This window comes from Lepus europaeus, chromosome 15 (assembly GCF_033115175.1).
Source record: "Lepus europaeus isolate LE1 chromosome 15, mLepTim1.pri, whole genome shotgun sequence".
NCBI classification, from domain to species: Eukaryota; Metazoa; Chordata; class Mammalia; order Lagomorpha; family Leporidae; genus Lepus; species Lepus europaeus.
In genome coordinates this window covers 13,181,197-13,191,334 of record NC_084841.1, presented here as the reverse complement: position 1 = coordinate 13,191,334, position 10,138 = coordinate 13,181,197, and positions in this window count along the sequence as shown.

Sequence of the window (10,138 nt, the reverse complement as noted above, 5' to 3'; positions counted from 1 at the left end):
AATAGGTACTCAAGGAGTAATTCCTAACCACTTGGAGCACTGGCAGAGACAACTGCTCATGCTTAGCAGCTGGCTTTCCAGTGGGAAAAGCCTCGCCTTGCAGAATCTGCTGATTTTTTAAAAATATGTATTTATTTATTCAAAATTCAGAGTTACAGAGAGAAAGGGAGAGACATCTTTCACCCACTAGTTCACTCACCAGATGGCCACAATGGCCAGAGCTGGGTCCAGCTGAAGCTAGGAGCCAGGAGCTTTACCTGGGTCTTCCACATGGGTGGCAGGGGCCCAAATTCTTGGGCCATCTTCTTCTGCTTTTCCCAGAGCATTAGCAGGGAGCTGGATTGGAAGCGGAACAACTGGGACAGGAACCGGCTCCCATTAGGGATGCCAGCATCACAGGCAGCAGCTGTGCCACAGTGCCCGTTGCTGATTTTTGAGATGTAAATATTTCCACCACGGCTAATTTCAAGCAGTAGGGCGGCATCCCTGAATGCAGGCTGGAACAAGATGCGACGGTACGCTCCTGCACGGTGTGGAGCCCAGGCCTGCCCGCTGCTGACATGACCCGTAGTGGAGGGGAGATGGCCTTTGTTCCAGCACATACACATGAAACTTGGCACTTGCTTGTTCAGAAGAAAAACCTGAATGAAATAGAAAGAGGCCCTTATAAACTCTTAGGCACTTTGCATGGAAAAACGAGTAAAGATGTTTGCCAAGTGTGGAATCTTCCTGTCTTCATTTTCCCCAGGGACTTCTATTTTCCCTCCAAGTAATAACAGGATTGCAGTTGATAAGTAGTTTGAGACATAAACAGGCATCCAGACATCTACCTGTTGGGAACTGTCTGCTAGGTTATAGTTGTCGTCAGTTCCCGGGTGGTGTGCCCGAAAAGACGACCAGTAGTTCCTATAAATCTGACCTCTTGGGAGAATGGTTCTCTATCAGTTACTGAGTGACTTGGCATTGAGGACCATAATAGGTTCTTGGTTAGAGATAAGATAACCTTAAGTCTCAACACTAATCAGAACATAACTGAGTTAACTTTAAAGTTCTATTTATTTCAGAGAAAGCTCCCTTCCACTGTTTCATGCCCCACTTGTCAGGACTGGGCCAGGCCAAAGCTGGGCGAAAAAACTCAATCCCGATCCTCCATGTGGGTAAATCCAGTTACTTGAGCCATTACCTGCTAAATCCCAGGTCTGCAGGAGCAGGGAACTGAAGTCAGGAGCTGAAAGTCAAGTTACATAGAGAAGGAGAGGAAGGGGGGGGGGGGGGGGTCTTCCATCCGCTGGTTCACTCCCCAGTTGGCCACAACAGTGCTGATCTGAAGTCAGGAGCTTCCTCTGGGCCTCCCACAGGGGTGTAGGGGCCATAGCAGAGAGCTGGATTGGAAGTGAAGCAGCCAGGACCCAAACCGGCGCCCATATGGGATGCCAGTACTGTAGGCGGCAGCTTTACCTGCTACACCACAGCACTGCCCCCCCCCCCTATTAATTTTATAATATCTTGCTGTTTGGGTTTAAGACAAAATAAAAACTACCTCAGTGTGGCTTCCTAAAGAAACAGAACTGTATTAAGTTGCTTAGAGCTCAGTTGGCAGTAACATGAGCACAGACAGAGCAGAGTGTTGTGGGAGAGGTGGGGTCTAAATCCCTGTGGCCACACAAAGTGATAAAGTTTACTTGAAAGGTGAGGTAAACACACGTGTGTGGGCATTGTTCAAGAACAGAGTGGCCGGGGAGGGAAGTACAGACAGTGCCTCGGCATCTGTCTTGCCTGTGTAGAGAGAACCAGCCCCTCCCAGGTGCCAGTTTCTTATGAGGTTGGAAGGGGAGTGGCTCCATGGCACCTCCCCCAGGTCTCTGGTGAGGGGAGATACATCCTGGGAAAGGGGTTATTTGACTGACAGGCAGATAGGATTATATAGGGCAGGGAAGGTGTGGCTTCCAGCTCCTGACTCCAATCTAGCTTCCTGCCTGATCCCATACCAAGTGGAACATGAAAAAAAACATGAATGAAAAAAACGTGTGAGACAAAGGAGCAGAATGTATGTTTCTAAAGTAGCTCGCTCTTCCACTCTCCTTTCTTTGTGTTCTTCTTTTGGTCTTCTCTCTCCAGTGTGGTCAGTGGCACTAGTTACCGTTTGCTTGGCACACAACGTTTCAAATTCGGTGCCAACTACATTACCGCGATTCTCTCATTTGTCTTCACAGTAGCCACACGTAGGTGCTAGCAAATCTGTTTTACAGTCAGGATACTGAGATGTAGAAGCAGTTTTTGTAACTTGCTGTAATAATTTGCCCTGCTGCGTAGCACCTACACAGAAACTGACTCGCTAAACAGCACATGGCTTGGCAGTTCAGATAGGTCAAATCTGTTGATCTTGCCTTGGCTTTCTCATGTTTAGGGTCACCGATGAAACAGCTCAGTTCTGCCGTCTGTTGTCCTCATCCCCTGGTTAGCCAGCATTGCCTGGTGTCCACGGCATTTGGCAAAGTTTCAAGAAAACTTAAATGGTCAGGTGAGGTTTCTTGATTCTTGGATTTGAAATGGACACATTGTGGATTCTGCCACATATTATTGGCCAAAGCAAGACATATGGCCAGACCTACTCCAGAGGTGGGGAAGTAGATCCATACTTTGATGGGAGTTTCTGCAGTCGTTCAACGAGAGGTTGGAGAATGTGGCCATTTTTCTCATCTACCACACTTGCTGAAAATCACAATCCAACTTCCAAAGCAAAACAAAATACATCCCCTCGTGACAAAGAGGGAGTCCCATCTGCTTGTTCAAAGAGAGCTTCTGCTGGAAATGTTTATTTTGTATTCACGCAACTCCTGTTACCGGTAGAATCATGAATTTTTTAAAAGTAAATGGCTGCTGCTATCAACTAGAGCACGCTGTCTCCCAAGCACCATCCAGGTGAGAAGCACAGTGCTTGCGAATTGAGGCCTGCCTTTAGGAGCACCTCTTCCTCCCCTGCTGCTGCTGTACAAATGGCTTCTGTCATTCAGACCTCAGCCCAATATTATCTACAGAAGGGCCCTTCCTCACCACCAAACACAAGCTGGCTGGTCTTTATCGCCTCTGTTTCCAATAGCACTTACCACGAAGCATTGTTAGCTCACCGCAGGTCTTCCCCAGGTAGAATGGAAGATCTGTGACAGCAGAAATCTTTTCTTAGATCACTGTCACCTTGTGAACTAGAACTTTGTCTGAACACTACTGTGTTCCTAAATAAGGATCTCTGAATTAAACAAAAGGAGAAATTGTGACTTTGGATTTAGGGCCACCCCAGCTGAAATTCCACATGGCTGACACTTTGGAAAGAGCAGTCCTGGGGCACAGGGAGTGAAGGAGGGAAGCTGATGCATAACCATGCTGGCCCGGCTTCACCAGGAGCCATGATGAGCCCTGGCCAGCCTCTCTGCAGGAGCACCTGTGGCCGTCGGAAGTGGCCCTGCTCAGGCTGCCCAGGGAAACCCCAGCTCAGAGCAGTCCTCCAAAGGAAGGAGAAAGAGATTTATCCTCCTGGTTCAATCCCATTGGTTTTTCTATTGATTGAATTTCACTGCCTTGGGGCAGGTGGTATGGTGCAGTGGATTAGGCAGCCATTTGGGATGGCTGCATCCCATATCAGAATACATGATTTGAGTCCTGGTTACTTTGCGCTTTTGATCCAGCTCCTTGCTAATGTGTCCAAGAAAGCATAGAAGATGGCCCAAGAATGTGGATCCCTGCCACCCATGTGGGAGACCCAGATGGAGTTCCAGGTTCCTGGCTTCTGCCTGGCCCGGCCCTAGCCATTGTGGCTGGAGAGTGAACCAACAGAGGAAGATTCTCTCTCCCTGTCTCTCTCTCTCTCTCCCTGTTGCTCTGCCTTTCAAATTTCTTTTTTTAAAAGCCGTTTCAGAAATCAATACAACCCTCTGATAAGCTGACAATGACCCCCACCCCAAGCTATCTGCACCCTGTTCCCCAGAACCTGCAAATGTTATCTGTCAAAATGGACTTTACAGGTGTGATCAAGTTAAGATGAGAAATGGGGAAATTATTGTAGATGATCCAAATGGGTCTGTGTAATCTCAAGTGTCCTTTATAAGCGGGAGGCAGGAGGCGATGTGAGGACTTCGGCAGGAGGGTGTAGGGATGCCTGACAGGGAGCACAGGCCAAGGAGTGCCAGCAGCCCTGAAGCTGGGAGGGGTCAGAGCCCTCAGAAGGACCCAGCCTTGCTGATGCATTGATTCTAGACCTCTGTCACTCATGTCAGATATTTGACTTCCGAAGCTGTAAGAAAATACATTTCTGGGGCTGGCGCTGTGGTGCAGTAGGTTAATCCTCCACCTGCGGTGCCAGCATTCAATATGGGCGCCAGTTCTAGTCTCAGCTGCTCCTCTTCCGATCCAGCTCTCTGCTATGGTTTGGGAAAGCAGTAGAAGATGGCCCAAGTCCTTGGGCCCCTGCACCCACATGGGAGACCTGTAAGAAGCTCCTGGCTCCTGGCTTTGGATCAGTGCAGCTCTGGCCAATGTGGCCATTTGGGGAGTGAACCATCGGATGGAAGATCTGTCTCTCTGTAACTCTATTGCTCAAATAAATAAATAATTTTTTAAAAAAAAAAGAAAATACACTTCTGTTGTTTTAAACCACAGTATTGTGGTGCTTAGTTGTAGCAGCAATGGAAAATGCTTGTGTGGGGTAGCATTTCCTCTGAGTCGGGGGCAGAGGATCCAGAGGTTCAGGCACACAGCAGGGCAGTATTATGGGATGGAAACGAAGGCTGCTCTGGGACATCTTAGTGCTGAGGCAGCCCCAGCTGCTGAGAGCCTGGGAGACACAAAGCCAAGGAAACCTGAGGAGTTCATACAATGTGCTGTTGTATGAAGCAGCTCTGGACAGAGAAGACGTGTATGGGTTGATTAATATCAACAGTGTCTTTGATTACACACTTACTTCTTGACTTCTGATGGGGTTACATCCTGATGAACTGCCAAAAGTTGAGAATATCGTAAGTCAAAAGTGCATTTCCTACTCCTAACCCGCCATACCTCAGCCGAGCAGCATGGCACATGCAGTGTTGATGGTTTCCCCGGTGACCACAGCGGTGACTGGAGCTGTACTCCCTGCTGCAGCCCAGTGTCACGCGAGAGAACCATGGGATTCATAGCACGTCCTGGCTTGGGAAAATATCCAAATTCACAATTCAAATTACAGTTTCTACTGAACTCGTATCGCCATAAAGACAAAAAATCAACCTTAGTGGTCAAGATACCGATGAAGGCACCTTCGTTTCGTATCGGAACACCTATGTTCAATACTCAGCTCCAGCTCCCAACTCCAGCTTGTTGCTAATGCAAACCCTGGAGAGCAGCAGTGATGGCTTAAGTGGTTGAATCCTTGCCGCCTACATGGAAAACCTGGATTGATTCCTGGCTGCAGCTTTGGCCCAGTCTAGTCCAAGCCATTGTGGTGTTTTGTGGATAGGACTGCTTTATGTCTCTCTGCTCCTCAAATACATTAAAAAATTGTTTAAAGGCAATAATTGTCAAATATCACAAGCTGAGGACTTTATTTTTTGGGGTATGAAGAATAATGCGGAAGTCCTGGGCCCTCAGAATGAATTTTATATAAGTCACGTGATCTATACTGTGGTGCAGACCTTCACAAACATGCCTTTCACGTTTGGTAAAAGTCTATTCAGACAGAAATAAATGTATTTAGATTTTATATAGGATTTGTAAATTGTGTGTCTTAGGGTAACTCGAGTTGCATAGCAAACTCCTACATTTCAACTGCCTAAGTACCTTGCTTAAGTATCAATACAACGTTGGTATAATGTGGGGGTGATGGTTAGGCCGACAGACACTCTGCTTCAGTACTTAGCTTCCAGGGCCTCTCTGGATGTAAACAAACAACTGGCAGAAAGAGAACAGTCGACTGGAGAAGGACCTACACTTCTGGACCTCCTTGGCCTAAAAGTGACATCACCTGCTCATTCACTAGCAAGAAGTGGTCACCCCGCATTCATTATTTGCAAGGGATGCTGGGCAGTATAGCTCCTGGCGCGCAACTGCCTGTTCAGTAACAACGCTATACTAAGTGGAGAATGACGTTTTGGTGGACAGTCAGCTGTCACTGCCACAGTCTGCCCCTCTGGCCAACAAATATTCATGAAGACTTTTCCCCAAATACTAGAAAACGCTTTCCCCAGCCAAAAAAGGAAAAAAAAAAAAAAAAAAAAAAAAAAAACAAAAAAAAAACAGAGAGTTAACTTGAAATCCTGTTGAGTTACTGCATCCCCAGGGGCCAAATGGCCAGGCAGCCGAGGAGAGATTGCTCAATCTGTGTAATTAAATCAAGGATGGATGACCAGGAGGTGAAGAGTCAGCTCTCCAATAAAAAGTCACAATCCCTCATCCAGTTTCCACAGCAGAGAGCCATGGTTTTGACCCAGGCCCACCGACTGAAGAAAAGATCGTGTCCTTCGAGGGTGGGACTCTGCCACACCACAGCAAGTGTTCGAAGTCCTACCTCTCCCAAGCCTTCGTCAAAGAGTCCTTCTTGTGTAACTGAACTTGGAGGAATACTTGCTTTTTGGTGACAGCTGGGCAAGGTTTTAGTAACATTATAGCTGATGACAAAATCATCGTCAGGGCGCCCTGTTCTGAAGAATTACCAGGGTGGTGAAACATGGAGGCTGGTCCAGATACAGTTGAGAGAAGGTGCGCTGGGTCTGCAGACGAACCCAGAGGTCACCTCTCAAAATCCCAAATGCATCACGGAGGGATTATTGAGTTGTGGCTAACATTTAAATCAGTAGACTTCGAGTAAAGCAGATGACCATCTGTAATGTGCGTGAACCTCATCCACTCAGTTGAAGGCCTTAAGAGAAAAAAACTGAGCTCCCTTGAAAGGAAAGGAAGTCATTCTCTAGATTGCCTTAGGACTCAAGCTGAAATGTCAACTCCTGCTGAGTTCCCAGCCTGACAGCTACTCTGCAGGTTTTGGATCCACTCACAACCACAGCTGAGTGAACCAGTTCCTTAATAAACCTCTGTCTCTCTGTTTCCACATTCATGCGCACACGCACAGCCTATTGCTTCTTGCTTCTCTGAAGGATCCTAATACAGGAGTTACCTCTGACAAGACCTCTCTCTCACTCAGGCATTTATTCAGTCACCTTGCCGTATTGTTGCAGTCTACGAAGTGTGTCCTATTCCCACCATTCTGTGTCTCTTCTTTCTCTTATCTTGGTAAGGTGCTCAACATCTCTCACTAAGATTGTTACAAAATCTGTTAACCAATCTCCTTGCCTCATCTTCTAAACAACCTGATGCTCCACCACCAAGTTTTCCTTCTAAGAAAACCATCTGATCATGTCCCTGACCTCCAAGGACTCTTTTTTTTTTTTTTTAAAGATTTATTTTATCTACTTGAAAGACAGAGTTATAAAGAGAGGTAGAGACAGAGAGAGAGAGAGGTCTTCCATCCACTGGTTCACTCCCCAGATGGCCAAAATGGCCAGAGCTGCGCCGATCCAAAGCCAGGAGCCAGGAGCCTCCTCCAGGTATCCCACATGGGTGCAGGAGCCCAAGGACTTGGGCCATCTTCCACTGCTATCTCAGGCCACAGCAGAGAGCTGGATCGGAAGTGGAGTAGCCGGGACTAGAACCGGCGCCCAAATGGGATGCTGGTGCCCCAGGCCAGGGCTTTAACCCGCTGCGCCATAGCGCCAGCCCCCCAAGAACTCTTGTTTATTCCCCATCAAGTACAGGATATAGCTTGAACTCCTCATATAGCATGAAAGCTCTTTGCTTACAAGTCCCAGTTAAATTCCCAGCTCCAACTTTGTAGTCCTTCTACAGGTATCCTATGTTGCGCTCATATTTCACTAGTTGTCAGTTTCCAGATATGCCATGCATGATCTGTGTGTTTGGCTTCATGCGCCTACCAATTTGTCTGGGAAACCTTCTTACCTACTTTTCAAACCATGGCTTAGAGATACTCTTTGTTCTGAAGCTGTCCCTGGATGCTCAGTCATACTTTTTAGAGCATGATAAAGGTCTTTCCATAAATATTATGTAATATATTGGAATTATTGTATTTGCCTATTTTTCCCAAAAGACAAAAGACTCTTCAATTGGCCCTGTATCTTATTCAATCATATTAGATCCCTAAAGCTAGTGTTTTGTAAAGCTCCTAATAACTGCTGAAAAGTAAGCCAGTTTTTATGGATTAGAATTTATACCCCTTGAAAGCAGAGACTATATTGCTGTTCATCTTACTATCACTCCCTTCACAGGACCTTGTACATAGTTGAAGCTCAATATAAGAAGTTTGAATTTAAGAGATAACCTCCAGTTCTCTGGAAACATTTTTTTTTCTTTTTTTTTTATTTTTAACTTTTATTTAATGAATATAAATTTCCAGTGTACAGCCTATGGATTACAATGGCTTCCCCCTCCCACAACTTCCCTCCTACCCGCAACTCTCCCCTCTCCTGCTCCCTCTCCCCTTCCATATACATCAAGATTCATTTTCAATTCTCTTTATATACAGAAGATCAATTTAGTATAAAGATTTCAACAGTTTGCACCCACATAGAAACACAAAGTGAAACATACTGTTTGAGTACTAGTTATAGCATTAAATCAAAATGTACAGCACATTAAGGACAGAGATCCGACATGAGGAGCAAGTGCACAGTGGCTCCCGCTGTTGACCCAACAAACCGACACTCTAGTCTATGGCGCCAGCAACCACCCCAGGCTGTCGCCATGAGCCGCCAAGGCCATGGAAGCCCTCCAAGTCTGCCGACTCTGATCATATTTAGACAAGGTCATAAAAGACAGAGTGAGGATAGTAACCAACAATCCTAAGAGTGCCATTTACCAGGTTTGAACAATCACACAGCAGCAAGTGGGGAAGAGGACCATCAGTACACACAGGCTGGGAGCAGAGCCATTGGTGGTAGAGTAGAGGTTATGATTACATTTTTTAAAGTGTCACTTTCTTGTGGCTACCAGGTCTTTCAGCCATCATTGGACTCCCTGCTCAACAGTGTCACAATGGTTTAAAATCAAGCAAGAGTTTCTGGAAAGAACTCATTGCCACTGAGGGTAACAGTCTCGAAGGAAGAAGAAAAAGGAGGAGATTCTAAGAAATATCTCTATTTCTTGTCTTTTCTGACAGTCTTCTGAAAAACAGGGTTTTTAAAATTTTGTTTTAAGTATGTTCAAACCCACAAAAAAGTTGAAAGGATAATACAATGAACAAACCGGATACCCTTCATATAGATTCACCAACATCTAGCCACACCTGCTTCCTCTTCCTCTCTCTCTCTCTCTTTTCTCTACACATAGACACGAACACACGTACACTTCTCTTTTGCTGAAAACAGGAGGCTGACATCATGGCATTTGACTCCTAAATGTCGCATCCTGCATCACTCAAACCAAGGACGTTCTCTATAACTACCCTCCACAATGTCCTTGTTGGCTATATTTTTTTTTAACCAAAAGCCCAAATTTCACATGGTGATTTGGCTGTTTCAGCTCTGTAGTCTCTCAGACTCTCCCTGCTCCTGACACTCATCTCTCTGAAGACCCTGGCCTGTTGACCTTCAGAATGTCCCACGTCCTGCACTCCTCTGCTTTGTCAGGGTTTGACTCAGGTCAAATGTCTCCAACGTGGCTTTCCTCTTCTAGCATCGGAGTAGGGAGCCTGTGAGCTCAGACTGTTTCACCACTGGCAATGCCAAGCGTGATGGGATGCGCAAATGGTGGAGGCTCACGGACTTCTCTAGGGCAAGGACGAAGCCTTGCCTTTGTAATTAGTAAGTTTTCTGTGGGACTGGGTGAGCCTCTTTTCCCAGAGTCATATTATTCATTGATGATTATTGCCTTCATTAATAATTACAAGGAGCGTCACAAAATGGTGCTTTTCTAAATCTAAAATCTAATCCACCTATGATATAATCTTTTGGAAAGAGATTTCCTTTCTCCTTTGAACATCACAGTGGAGTCATATGATTTTACTAGTTCCATAACAGTAGTTATGGGCTAAGATTATTGTTTTTGATCCTCAAAATTTTCCAGACTTGGTTAATAAGATACCTTTCAAGCTGCATTCTGTGTC